The following is a 14323-nucleotide window of genomic DNA, read 5'->3' as shown; positions in this document are numbered from 1 at the left end:
GTTACCATCAGATTCAAGATCAGTATTACTGATCAGAGTTAGGGATAGACTCCAATTAGGGCTAGGGTTAAGGCTAGGTGTAGGGTTAGAGTTTGTGTAAGGCTTAGGGTAAGAATTTGGGATAGGTCTAATATCAAGTCTAGGATTTTGGTTTGGTTAGGGTTAGTGTTAGGGCTTTTTCCCAGTTTTGTTTTACAGCTAGGGCTACTTTTAAGATTAACAATAGTGTTAGCACTAGTGGATTTGTGAGGTTTAGGCTTAGATTTAATGTTATGGTGACATCTAGGTTTAGGGCTATGGCTAGGTTTAGGGTTAAGGTTACAGCTAGTGTAGGGTTATTAACGGATAGAGTTTGACTCGAAATTGGGCTAGGGTGAGAGTTAGATTTAGTCTTAGGGCTAGTGTTAGGGTTAGGTTTAGGGTTAGGACTAAATTAGGGTTAGACTTAGAGTTAGGGTTAGGGTTAGGGTTAGGGGAAGGCATGGGGTTATAGCTAGATTTAGGGCTAGGGCCAGGGTTAGAATTAGAGTTAGGGCTAGGATTAGGATTAATGCTATATTTAGTTCTAGGATGAGGGTTTGTGTTAGGGCTAAGGCTAGGATTAGCAATAGGGCTAGTGTCAGGTCTAGATTTATGGTTAGTTTTAGTTTAGGGTTAGGTTATTGTTAGGTCTAGTGTAAGTTTGAGATTTAGGTAAGGTTCAGGTTTAAAGTTAGGTATATTATTAGGGTCAGGGTCCAGGTAGGGTTTGACTTAGGATAAGTTTTAGTGTAAAAAATTGAATTAGCTTTAGGGTTAGGGATACAGATAGAGTAATGGATAGGATTATGTTTAGGGTTCAGGTTAGATTTAGAGAAATGGATAGTGTAGTGTTAGTGATAGGAATTAGTGTTATGCCTAGGGTTAGCATATGAGTTTGGCTCATCTTTAGAATAATGTATATTGGTAGAGCTAAAGTTAGGACTATGCATTAGGTTACAATTAGGGCTAAGTTTACATTTAGGCTTAGGGTTAGTGTCAGACATATATTTAGAGTAAGTATTAGCATTTGTGATAGGGTTAGGTCTTGGGCGAAGGTTAGGGTTAGATTCAGATAGGGTTAGGGTTAGGGTCATATTTAGGGTAAGGGTTAGAGTTTGAGCTACATTTAGGGCTAGGGCGAGTGTAGGATTAGGCTTAGGTCTAGGGCTATGGTTAGAATTACAATTAGGGCTAGGTTTAGGGATAGGATAAGGGCTAGTTTTTGTGTGAGGTTTAGGGCTAATGTTAGGGTTATGGGAAATATAAGAGGTAGGAATATGTTTATGGCTAGTTTTAGGGTCAAGGTTGTAGAAATATCTAGTGTTAGGGTTAGGTTTTGGGTTAGGATAGGGTTTAGAGTTAGAGTTTGTTTAGGGTTAAGGATCATTTTTCAGGATAGGTTTAGGTTTACATTGATTGCCAGAATTATTACTAGTGTTGGGTCTAGGTATAGGGCTGGTCTTTAAGTTAGGTTAATGATCATTGTTAGGGCTAGTGCTAGGTTTTTGTTTAGGGCTAGGGCTAGATTTATGACTATATTTAGGATTAGGTTTTGTCTAGCATTAGTGTTACTGTTAGGTTTAAGTATAGGTTTACCGGTATGGGAAGTGTTAGGTTTTGGCTTTAGTGTTATTGTCAGGTTTAAACTTAGGGTTAGGGTTAGGTTCAGAATAATGGTCAGGTTTAGGATTACGTTTAGAGCTAGAAAGAGGCTAGGATAGGACTAGTATTAGAGTTAGAGTTTTGGGTAGGATAAGGATTAAGTTTAAGACTAGGGTATCATTAGAGTTAGGGTTTGCATTATGGAAAGGGAAAGGATTTAAGGTAGGGTTAGGGTTAGGGTTAGGTTTTGGGCTAGGGTTAGGGTTAGGATTAGAGTTAAAAAATAGGGTTAAGTCTCAGATTTGGGCTAGGATTTGTGTTATCATTAGGGATATGGCTAGTGAAAGAACAAAATTTCTGTTTAGGGTTAGTTCTAGGGTTAACATTAGGGCAATGTTTAGAGCTAGGGTTAATGTTAGGGGCCAAGTCAGTGTCAGGTTTATTTCTAAGATTAGGGTTGGGACTAAAATTAGGGCTAGGTTTAGGGCTGGGTGTAGCTTTCGGGTTTGGTTTAGGTTAAGGGTCAGGGTTATGGCTCGGTTTTGTTTTAGGGTTAGGGTAGATTTAGGCCTAGTTTTCCAATTAGCATTAGGGTTAAAGCTAGTGTTAAGGTGAGGTTTATACTTAATTTTAGTTTTAGATCTAGGTTTAAGCCTTTGGCAAAAGTTAGGGCTTAGTTTGGGGCTAGGGATAGGGCTAGCGTTTGGGTTAAAGTAAAGGATAGGTCTAGAACTAGAGATATGGCTATGGAGAGATTTAGAGTTTGTCTTAGGGATAGGGATAGGGTTAGGTTTACTGTTAGGGCTAAATTAGTGCTAGGATTAGTGCTAGGGTTAGTGTTAGATTTAGGCCTCACTTTAGGGCTAGGATTAGGGTTAGCATTAGGGTTAGGGTAAGGTATGATGTTACAGCTATGTTTAGTGGTAGAACAAGGGATAAATTTAGGATTAGGGCCAGGTTTAAAATTAGCGTTAGGATTAAGTCTAGGCTTAGAAGTAGGATTAGGGCTAGGGATAGGGCTAATAACAGGTCTATGGTTAAGGTTAGGCTAGGGTTAGCTATAGGGCTATGGCTCAGTTTTGTTTTAGATCTAAGCCTAGGGTTAGGGCTAGTTTTATGATTAATGATAGTGTTAAGGCTAGTGGTAGGGTGAAGTTTAGGCTTAGATTTATTTTTATGGTTAGATCTAGGTTTAGGGCTATGGCTAGGGTTAGGGCTAAGGTTAGGGCTAATGTTAGGGTTATGGTAAAGGATAGGGTTTGAACTAGAAATAGGGTTAGGGCAAGAGTTCGAGTTAGTCTTTGGGCTAGGGTTAAGGGTAGGTTTCTGGTTAGGGCTAAATTAGGGCTAGGGTTAGCACTAGGGTTAGTGTTAGGGTTAGGCCTAGGGTTAGGGTTAGTGTTAGTCTTAGGATTAGTATTAGATTTAGGAGAACGGATAGGGTTATACCTTGCTTTAGGGCTAAAGCGAGGGTTAAAATAAGGGTTAGGGATAAGGTTAGGTTTTGGGTTAGGATTAAGGCTAGGTTTCCGGTTTAGCTGAGGGATTGTGTTAGGGCTAAGGCTACAACTAGGGCTAGGGCTAATGTCAGGTGTAGGATTATGGTTAGTATTATTTTTAGTGTTAGGTTATGGCTATGTCTAGAATAAGGGTTAGGTTTAGGGTAGGGGTCAGTTTTAGAGCTAGGTGTATTATTAGGGTCAGGTTCCAGGTAGGTTTTTTTTTTTTTTTTTTTTTTTTAGGTTAAGATTTAGGGTTAATGCTTGAATTAGCGGTGGGTTAGGGTTAGGGTTAGGGTAATGGATAGAATTAGGTTTATGGTTCTGGTTAGCTTTAGAGTAATGGATAGATTAGTGTTAGTGATAGGGTTATCATTAAGCCTAGGGATAGCATTTTTGTTAGGCTTATCTTTAGGGTAATGTATAGGGTTATAGCTAAGGTTAGGGCTAGAGTTAAGATTAAGATTAGGGTTAAGGTTAGGCTTAGGCCTAGGGTTAATGTTAGGGTTAGGTTTAGGGTAAGTGTATGCATTTGAGTTAGGGTTAGGGCTAGCGTGAGGATTAGGGTTTGAGTCATGGCTAGGGTTAAATTTAGGTTTAGGGCTATCTTTAGGCTAAGGATTAGAGTTTCAGTTAGAGTTAAAGCTAGCACAAGGGTTAGCATTAGGATTAGGTCTAAGTTTATGGTTAAGGTTATGATTAGGGCTAGGTTTTAGGGCTAGGATAAGGGCTAGGTTTTGTGTGATGTTTAGGGCTAACATTAGGGCTATGTGTAATATAAGAGCTAGGGATATGGTTATGGCTAGTGTTAGGGTCATGGTTATGGATAAGTCTATGATAGGGCTAGGTTTAGGTTTAGAATAAGGTTTAGAGCTAGTGTTTCTATTAGGTTAAGGGTCATTGTTGGGTTAGGATTAGTTTTATATTTAAGGCCAATAAGGACTAGTGTTTGGTCAAGTGATATGTTTAGACTTTATGTTAGGTTAAGTGTTATTGTTATGGCTAGTGCTAGGGTTTTTTAGGGCTAAGGCTAGATTTATGACTCTATTTAGGATTAAGTTTGGACTAGTGCTAGTGTTACTGATAGGTTTATGTATAGGTTTACCGGTAAGGCTAGTGTTAGGGTTCAATATAGGGTTAGGGTCAGGTTTAGATTTAGGTTTAGTGTAATGATCATAATAAGAGTCAGGGTTAGGATTAGGGTTAAATCTAGAATTAGGGCTAGGTTTAGGACTAGTAATAGAGTTAGGGTTTGGGGTAGGCTAATGATTAAGTTTAGGACTATAGTACTATTAGAGACAGGGTTTGGCTTAAGGTAAGGGATAGGGTTAGGTTTAGAGTCAGGGCTCGGGTTAGGTTAGGATTTGTGTTAGCATTAGGGCTATGGCTAATGACAGGACTAGTTTTCTGATTAGGGCTAGTTCTAGGGTTTGTGTTAGGGCAATGTTTAGAGCTAGGGGTACTGTTAGAATTCGAGTCAGGGTCAGGGTTATTTCTATGATTAGGGTTAGGACTCAAATTAGGGCTAAGTTTAGGGATAGGTGTAAAGTTAATATTTGGTTTAGGATAAGGGTTAGGGTTAGGATTATGACTCAGTTTTGTTTTAGGGATAGGGTAGGGTTAGAGCTAGTTTTCCAATTAGCATTAGGTTTAGGGCTAGTGTTAGGGTGAGGTTTGGGCTTAAGGTTACGGTTTACAACCAGTTTAGGGCTTGGATTATGGTTAGAGTTAGAGTTGGGGCTAGGGATAGGGCTAGGGTTTGGGTTATGTTAAGGGATAGGTTTTGAACTAGGGATAGGGCTAGAGTGAGCGTTAGAGTTAGTCATAGGGATAGGGATAGGATTAGGTTTAGGATTAGGGTTAATTTAGGCGTAGGATTAGCCCTAAGGTTAGTGTTAGATTTTGGCCTAGAGTTGGGATATTATTAGGGTTAGCGTTAAGGTTAGGGTAGTATGATGTACATCTACATTTTGCAATATGATGTTACATCTACATTTTGGGCTAGGGCTTGGGTAAATTAGTGTTAGGGCTCTGGTTAAGGTCAGGATTAGCATTAAGGCTAGCTAGACTTAGTTCTATGATTAGGGGTATGGTTTGTGCTAGGGTTAGTGCTAGGATAAAGTCTATGGCTAATGTCAGTTCTAGAGTTATGATTAATTTTAGTTTTAGGTTTAGGTGTATGACCAGGTCTATAGTAAGGTTTACATTGAGGGTTAGGTTCAGGTTTGCAGCTAGGGGTATTATTAGGGTCAGAGTCAGGGTTAGGGTATGGGTTAAGTTAAGGTTTAGTGTTAGGGCTAAAATTAGCATTAGGATTAGAGTAATGGATATGGTTAGGTTTCAGATTCAGGTTAGGTTTACTATAATGGACAGGTTTAGGGTAAGGCATAGGGTTAGAGTAAGGCCTAGGGATAAACTTTGTTTAAAGATATGGTTCAGGTAATTGATAGGATTAGAGATACAGTTAGGACTAGGTTTATGGTTAGGATAGGGATATGGTTAAGGTTTGGCCTAGGGTTAGAATTTTTTTAAGGTTATGGTTAGGGTAATGGATAAAATTATATCTAGGTTGAGGTCTAGTGTTATGGTTAGGAATAGGGCTATGGTTTGGTTTAGGTTTCGGGTAAGGACAAGTTTTAGGTTTATGGTTAGTTTTAGGTTAAGTGTTAGGGCTAGAAATAGGGTTAGGGATACTATTAAAACTAGAGTAAGGGCTCAGATTAGGGGTAGGTTTTGCATTAGGTTAGGGCTAGTGTCGGACTACAGCTAATGTAAGGACTAGGGTTATGGTTAGAGATAGCATTTGGTCAAGGTCAAGGTCTAGTGTTGAGATTAGGTTTAGGTTGAGGGAGATGTTTAGAGATAGGGTTAGTGTTAGGGTCAGAGTCAGGATCAGTGTTACTGATCAGGGTTAGGGATACAACTTGAATTAGTTCTAGGATTAAGCCTAGGTGTAGGGTTAGGTTTTGTGTTAGGGTTAGGGTAAGAGTTAGTGATAGGGCTAATGCCAGGTTTAGCGTTACTCTTAGGCTAGGCTAGATTAGGGCTATTGCTCAGTTTTGCTTTAGAACTAGGGCGAGGGTTGAGACTAGTTTTAGGATTAGTGATAGTGTTATGGCTAGTGGTAGGATGAGGTTTAGGCTTTGATTTAATGTTATGGTTACATGTAGGTTTAGGGCTATGGCCTGCATTAGGGTAAGGTTAGGTGAGTGTTAGGGTTACGATAATTGATAGGGTTATAGCTAGAAATAGGACTGGGGTGCAATTAGAGTTATTCTTTGGGCTAGAGTTTGTGGTAGGTTTAGGATTAGGGCTAAATTAGGGCTAGGATTAGTTCTAGGGTTACTGTTCAGGTTAGGCCTAGGGTTAGGGCTAGGGTTATGGTTAGTGTTGGTATTAGGGTTAGGGTTAGATTTAGGGGAAGGGGGTTATAGCTTAGTTTAGAGCTAGAGTAGGTTTAGAATTTGATTTAGAGCTAGGGTTAGGGTTCAGGTTAGGATTAAGGCTAGGTTTAGTGCTAGGATGAGGGTATGTGTTCGGGCTAGGGCTAAAGTCATGTCTAGGTTCAAAGTAAGTGGCACTTTTTTGGTTAGGTTATGGCTAGTTCTAGTGTATGGATTAGGTTTAGGGTAAGGGTCAAATATAGAGCTGGTGTTTTACTATGGTCAGGATCCGGGCGGGTACCATTTGGTTTAGGTTAAGGTTTATGGTTAAGGCTTGTATTAGCATTAGGGTTCGGTTTAGGATTCGGATAATGGACAGCGTTAGGTTTAGGATTCAGGTTAGGTTTAGAGTAATGGATATGGTTATTTTTAGTGATAGGGTTAGCATTTAGTTTAGGCTTATCTTTTGGGTAATGGATAGGGTTAGAGCTAATCTTAGGGCTAAGGTTAAGGTTAAGTTTATGGCGAGGGTTAGAATTCAGCATAGGATAGTGTCAGGGTTTGATTTAGGGTAAGTATTAGGGTTTGGGTTAGTGTTAGGTCTAGGTAAAGGCTTAGAGTTAGAGTTACAGCTAGGGTTCAGAATAGAGTTAGTGTTATGATTAGGGAAAGGGTTAGAGTTTGAGCTAGGTTTAGGACTAGGAAGAGGTTTAGGGTTTGGGCAAGGTCTGGTGTTATGGTTAGAGTTACAATTAGGGCTAGGTTTAGGAGTAGGATAATGGATAGGATTATAATGTTTATGGCTAGCATTAGGGCTATGGAATATGTTTATGGATAGTTTTATGGTTATGGTTATTGGATTAAGTCTAGTGTTAGGGTTAGGGTTAGGGTTAGTGTTTGTGATAGGGTTAGGTTTAGGCTTTGGTTCAGGTTAGGATTAGGTTTAGCTTTAGATTTAAGGTTAGGGTTGGCTTTAGGGTTAGTGTTAGGGTTAGTGTTAGGGTTAGTGTTCGGTTAGGGTTAGGGTTTGTGTTAGGGTTAGAATTAAGCTTATCATTAGGGTTAGGGTTAAGATTATACTTAGATTTATGGTTAGGGTTACAATTAGGTTTAGGCTTAGGGATAGGGTTAGTTATAGGGTTAGGGTTCCAGTTAAGGTTATTGTTAGGGTTAGGGTGAGGGTTAGGTTTGGGTTAGGGTTAGTGTGTTAGCATGTGAATTAGTGTCAGAGTTATGGTTAGGATTAGTTTTAGGTTTCATGTTAGAATTATGGTTAGAGTTAATGTTAGGATTATGGTTAAATTTAGGGTTAGGGTTAGTGTTAAAGTTAGGTGTAGTTTTACAGTTAGGTTTAGGGTTAGTGTTACAGTTAGGGTTAGGTTTAGGGTTAGGATTACTCTTTGGGTTAATGTTAGAGTTAAGTTTAGGGTTAGTGTTAGAGTTAGGTTTAGAGTAATTGTTAGGGTTAGTGTTATGTTTATGTTGAGGTTTAGTGTTAGTTTTAGTGTTAAAGGTAGTATGAGTGATAGGGTAATTTTTAGGTTTATGGTTAGTGTTAGTGTTAGGGTTAGGTTTAGGTTTACATTTAGGTTTAGGGTTAGGGTAAGGTTCAGGTTTAGGATAGTGGTAGGATTAGTGTTAAGATTACGGTTGGGGTTAGTGTTAGGGTTAAGGTTCATGATAGGGTAAGGCTTCATTGTTGAGTTAGGGTTAGAGTTAGTGTTAGTGTTAGAGATAATTTTAGGATTAATGTTAGGGTTAGGGTTAGGGTAGTGTTAGTGTTAGGTTCCGGTTAAGTTTTAGGGTTAGTGTTAGGGTTAGGGTTGGAGTTAGGGTTAGGTTTAGGGATAGTGTTAGGTTTAAGTTTGGTTTCGTGAAAGGGTTATGGTTAGGTTTAGTGCTAGGTTAGTTTAGTATCAGGGTTAGTGTTAGTGTTAGGGTTAAGGTTAGGTTTAGGGATAGTGTTAGGATTAGGGTTAATTTTAGGGTTAGTGTTAGAGATATGGTTAGAGATAAAGTTACTGTTACAGTTAGGTTTAGGGTTAGTGTTAGGTTTACGGTTAGGGTTTGTGTGTGGATTAGGGTTAGAGTTAGTGTTAGTTTCAGGGAGCCGCAGTCTGGCTGGGCAAAAAATCATGAGCCACTCAAGCAGGAACAAACTTTATCTTTTGAAACTGCCGTGAATACCCCGTACGCGCCTGGAAGATTTTGATCCAAGCACATGGCCTTGTCCCGGATCCCCAGAGGCAGTTCCTCCTCCAGAATTCCCTTCTACTGCACTTCCTAAACCAATGGGAACACTCCAGGAGTCCCATAGCAGGCCGCGGTGGACAGCAGGAGTCCAATATCCATAAGAATGCAAATCTTAACATAATCATATCATCTCAATGGCTAGCTGGCGTCACCTTTCAAACAAAAATGCCATGCATCATATTACTTGGCTGTGCCTCTTAGCATCTCCCCCTTCTGTTTAATTAAGCAACAAGCAATGCGGCTAGGGACCGTGCCTGTTAAGTTTGTCCAATTCAACATATCGTTCTTACCCGTCATCGGAAAACTGACCCCTAGGCGTCAGCCTCCTATCTTAGGTTGATACCACTGCAATTGGATCATACCCGTCACTGACTACCAGTCCAGCATATAGCCATACTTGTGGATAGGCCTATGCACCAGTGGGGGGGTGAGGTTCTTTGCCTCACCTCTATTAGCCCCCAAAATTAGACCATCACTACTAGAAGGGAGGAGGATACAGAAATGCCATGACACCAAGTCAATTGATGGCTCTTTAGAAAAAATTGCAACAATGGTGACACATCAGCAAAGATACGCCAGCACTAATTCGCTGCACCAAATGATAGTTCACAATGCATACAAGTGATACATAGTCCAGGCAAGTTCTGTAAGCAGTTCAAAGCGGAGGAATCTATCAATATGTCCATATCCACCCAATGTAAATTGACTCCTTTAATGAGCATTACTTGTTGAGTTATTATTCATTGATGCATCTGTTTATAAAGTTTGTTGTGATAACTATCGAAGAAACTGTACTTTGGTTTCAACTTTGTCTTCACCAGCACTGGGATGAATGTAGAAATTCTGACAATGATGCTAAAAAAAAATTATGTAACATTCCAACAGGTACTAAGAAAACAATTTTTTGAACAATTTACATTATCCTGAACAAAATTATTAAATAAAATGAAAAGGAAAGGTGAAAAAAAAAGAAAGAAATCTGTCAACGTGCTTATATGTACACATATTAAAACAATCCTCAACAGCTATTCACCCAATCCAGACTAAACCATTAAAATCACGTGAATAATAAAAAAAATTGGATGCATTTATTCATGAGTGCTCCTCATATATGATATATGGACATATGCACATACAGACATACAACACAAAACAGAAGTGTGCACACGTAACATACAACACGTAAGACAATAGTAAAGGCCTTGTAGCTTTACCGAGGTGAACTCTCCATTGCAATGTTTAAAAACTTCATAGTCAAAAAATAAAACTGATCAGAAAAACATTAACCTGGTTCTGTATGAGCTCAAAAATAAAATAGAATTTTATGATGTGGGAAAAAGCAAAATAAAATAGATATTGAAAAAACCATCCTGGTTAATCACTGTTGCAGATGTAAGTATAGCCAAGGTGGAGTTCTGGATATCAGCTGTTATGGATTTGAGTCAAATCATCTCCTTTTTGGTCTGTAGAAATTGTTTTGGTTAATCTCTCTGGAATCCAAATCGGCTGCTTTTCTCCCTGTGGAAATACACTAACAGAGCCATGACTCCAGACAATCACTGGGTCAGGACCTTTCCATTGTCCTGTTAGAATATCCTTCCAAAGTACCTTAGGCTTATGTACATTTTTTGGATACAAATGTCTTTCCGCAGAACTAAACCCTGATGAATCCAAATTTAAAAAGTTTAGAGTAAAAAGGGTTATTTTAAGCTTATCTTTGGGGGATATATACCCATTTCCAATTCCCTCCTTTTGTTTTATTAAGTACATTTTAATAGTTTGATAACCTCTTTCAACTATGCTTTGTCCCTGTGGATTGTATGAAATTCCTGTTTTGTGAGTAATGCCAAATGATGAGCAAAATTGTTTAAAAGAGGTAGAAGCATAACCAGGACCATTATCTGTTTTTAACTGTTTTGGAATGCCCACAGTGGCAAAATTTTGTAAGCAATGAGCTATAACATCTTTAGTTTATTCTCCAGCATGAAGGGAGCTCATCAAAAATCCAGAAGAAGTATAAACTATAACATGCAAATATTTTAATTTTCCACATTCTGGCAAGTGTGTGATGTCCATCTGCCAAATACCATTAGGTATCAGTCCTCCAGGATTGACTCCAAGATTAACTTGTGGTAAAAATGTCACATTATTTTCACATTGTTTTATTATATGTTTGGCTTGTTCTTTAGTTATTTTAAAATGCTGTTGTAAAGTATTAGCATTGACATGGAAAATTTTATGAAAATTTATAGCTTCTTCTATTGTGGAGAAAATATGTATGTCATGTGTAGTTTTATCTGCTAATTCATTGCCCGAACTAAGGGCTCCAGGCAATCTTGTATGTGCCCTGATAGGTCCTATAAAGAATGGATCTTTTCTGTCCCAGATTAGACTTTGTATAGTGCAAAACAAAAAGAAAACAGTAGAAAAAGGGGAAATCCTACCAGCACCTTCAAGGAATACTATAGCATTAACTACATACTGACTATCAGAAAATAAATTAAATACAAAATCTGTAAACATCATAAAAGCTTGTAATACTGCATTGAGCTTTACCTTTTGAGCTGATTGTTTGGGTATTAAAAATGTAAAAGTTTTATCAGGGGTAACCACTGTTGCTGTACCACTATTTGACCCATCAGTGAATATATTTGGAGCATTTATGAAAGGGGTGTTTCTTGTCATTTTTGGAAAAACTAGAGGATGCTTAGAACAAAAAGACATCAAAGGATTAGATGGTAAGTGATTATCAATTGAAACATTAGATTTACATATGATTATTGCCCAAGTATTTAACTCATTAGCTAACTCATCAATTTGATCCATAGTATATGGAATAATAATTTTATTGGGAGAAATCCCAAATACTCTCTTTGCTGCTTTCATTCCTTTTAGTATTAATTGTCCTACAGCCTCAGCATATCTAGTAAGAATAGTGTTAGGAGAATAAGATAAATGTATCCACAATAATGGACCTTCTTGCCAAAATACTCCTGTAGGAATATTTTTTGTTGGTAGTACAATAAATAATAAAGGCAAACTTATATCAATTCTATCCAAATGCATATTTTCCATATATGTTTCAATGATTTTAATGCCTTTCATGCTTCAGGCGTTAATATGCGGGGTGAATTTGGATCTGATGGACCTTTTAGGATATCAAATAAAGGTCCTAGCTCTCCTGTTGGTATGCCTAGATAAGGCCTTATCCAATTTATGCCTCCCAATAACTTTTGAAAGTCGTTAAGTGATTTGAGTTGATCTACTCGTATTTGAATTTTTGGTGGATAGACCATGGTTGAGGATAATAGAACTCCTAAATAATTAATTGGAAGATTTAATTGTACTTTATCTATTGCTATCTCTAGATTATAATTTTTTAATAAATTTGTAAGTGTGGCATAACGTTCTAGCAATGTGTTTTTATCTTTATGTGCCAATAACACATCATCCATATAGTGAAATATTTTTAGTTCAGGATTTTGATTTCTAAGTGGCTCTATTGCTTTGTTAACATAAATTTGACACATAGTTGGATTATTAGCCATCCCTTGAGGGAGTACTTTCCATTCATATCTCCGATCAGGACCTTCATGATCTAGTGCAGGGATAGTAAATGCAAAATGTGGACTAACCTCAGCATGAGTTGGAATTGAAAAAAAAAAACAATCTTTAATATCTATAGCTAAAACATACCAGGTTTTTGGTAAAGCAGACAATTGGGGAATCCCTGATTGAGCAGGTCCCATAATAACCATCTCATTATAAATGGCTCTTAAATCTTGAAATAATCTCCATTTACCAGATTTCTTTTTAATGACAAAAATGGGAGTATTATGGGGAGCTACAAAAGGTTGTATATGTCCCTCCGCTAATTGTTTTTTGACCAGGTCATGGGCTACTTGTATCTTTTCTTTAGTCAGGGGCCACTGAGGAACCCACAGTGGTCTTTCTGATTTCCAAGTAATTTTGATTGTCTCAGTGGCCCTTTCTGAAAATCCAATCCATTTCTATTTATTCCTTGATCTATTTGAACTAGTGCTGCTATACCTTGTTCTTGTTCTCTTAATTTTTTTCTTTCCTAAAGCCTTGTCTAGCCCTAGTAGTGGGCGTGTTAGGATTGATGTTATTTGTTAATGTCAAACCTAATTGATCTAGGACATCTCATCCTCATTTATAGGAAGATAATCCAATACATAAGGCTGTATAGTTCCTTCATATTCTTCAGGATACTTCCAATCTAATACCATTGCACTTCTATGGGGATTAGTCACCACTCCTAGGCCTCAAAGCGTTTGAGTGGCTTGTGGTAATGGCCAATGTTTTGGCCATTCTTGACGAGATATGATGCTAAGCTCAGCACCTGTGTCCAGTAGCCCATTAAATTCTTGTCCTTGAATATTTAGTTTTAGCATGGGGCGAGAATCTAAATTTAAAGACAGCATAGCCCAATCTGCACCTGTGGAGCCTAATCCCCTGGAACCTCTTTCTACAGTACAATTGGAAAATATATCATGCAGGCTGGGTATTATTAATAACTGTTCTATTCTATCTCCTGGTGAAATTACTGATATACCTCTTGGAGAACTAGCTATAATTTTTATTTCACCCTCATAATCAGGATCAATTACCCCAGGACTTATCATAAGTTGTTCTAGTGTAGAAGAACTGTGTCCAAATAATAAGTCTACTGTTCCTTGCGGAAGAGGTCCTTTTACTCCTGTGGGAATGATTTGAACTCCCATCTTTGGAGTTAGTACTGCTCTAGCAGAGGCGCAGATGTCCAACCCTGCATTCCCTCTAGTTTGTCTGATGAGGGATTTAATGGATAATGTGTCCTGGGCACTACACTGATGATGTTGCTGGGTTCCTCCATTGCCCCGTATATTTGTGGTTTTGGACCCCGGAGCATTGGGCCCCCCAGTCCGTTTTTTGGCAATGGAGCTTGATGCCTTTCTCCACGATATCGTGGGTAAACACTTGGTAATGGAGTACCCTCTATGGTGGTTTGAGAATGGCATTTATTAGCTTAATGTCTCCCTCTATGGCATTGTGGGCATATACCTTGTATTCTATTCCTTTGATACCTAGATTTGTTAAACCCTCCTCCTATGGGGCAACTCCTTTTAAAATGTCCTGTTTGATCACAATTATAGCATGTTTTTGGCCTGGCATCTATAGCCTGTTTACTGCTACCAAGATTTGCCCTTGTTCATTAATGTCTCTACATAATTTAATATATGTGTTTAAATTTTCATGTCTCCATGGTTTAATGACTTCTCTGCAGCAATGATTTGGTTGGTCATAAGCCAGTAGTTTCATAAATGGCATTGCCTGTTCTCTATCCCCAAATATTCTAGAAGCTGTTTGAATAAGCCTATCTACAAATTCAGCATAAGTGTTACCATTGTTGACCGGTGACGAGTCTTTGCTTCCCCGATGTTGAAGAATAACACCAAAGAAGCACGCGAGGCAAGGTCAGAGTAGAGATTAGAAATTTATTAAAGGACAGAAGAAAAGACTTCTCCCGGAGGAAGAAGCGGACCCAGAACGTGGAATCCAGTT

At 38.4% G+C, this 14323-nt stretch overlaps 1 pseudogene; it reads right to left on the bottom strand.

The window, feature by feature from the left end:
• The window catches only part of LOC113196549 (rho GTPase-activating protein 29-like), a 35109-nt pseudogene extending 26054 nt beyond the window's left edge, over nucleotides 1-9055 (bottom strand).
• Between the last annotated feature and the right edge of the window lie 5268 nt (nucleotides 9056-14323).

Source organism: Urocitellus parryii, chromosome 9 (genome assembly GCF_045843805.1).
Source record: "Urocitellus parryii isolate mUroPar1 chromosome 9, mUroPar1.hap1, whole genome shotgun sequence".
In the NCBI taxonomy this organism is placed as follows: Eukaryota; Metazoa; Chordata; class Mammalia; order Rodentia; family Sciuridae; genus Urocitellus; species Urocitellus parryii.
Note: the sequence above shows the minus strand (reverse complement) of the source record. Positions and strands in the feature narration are given on the sequence as shown.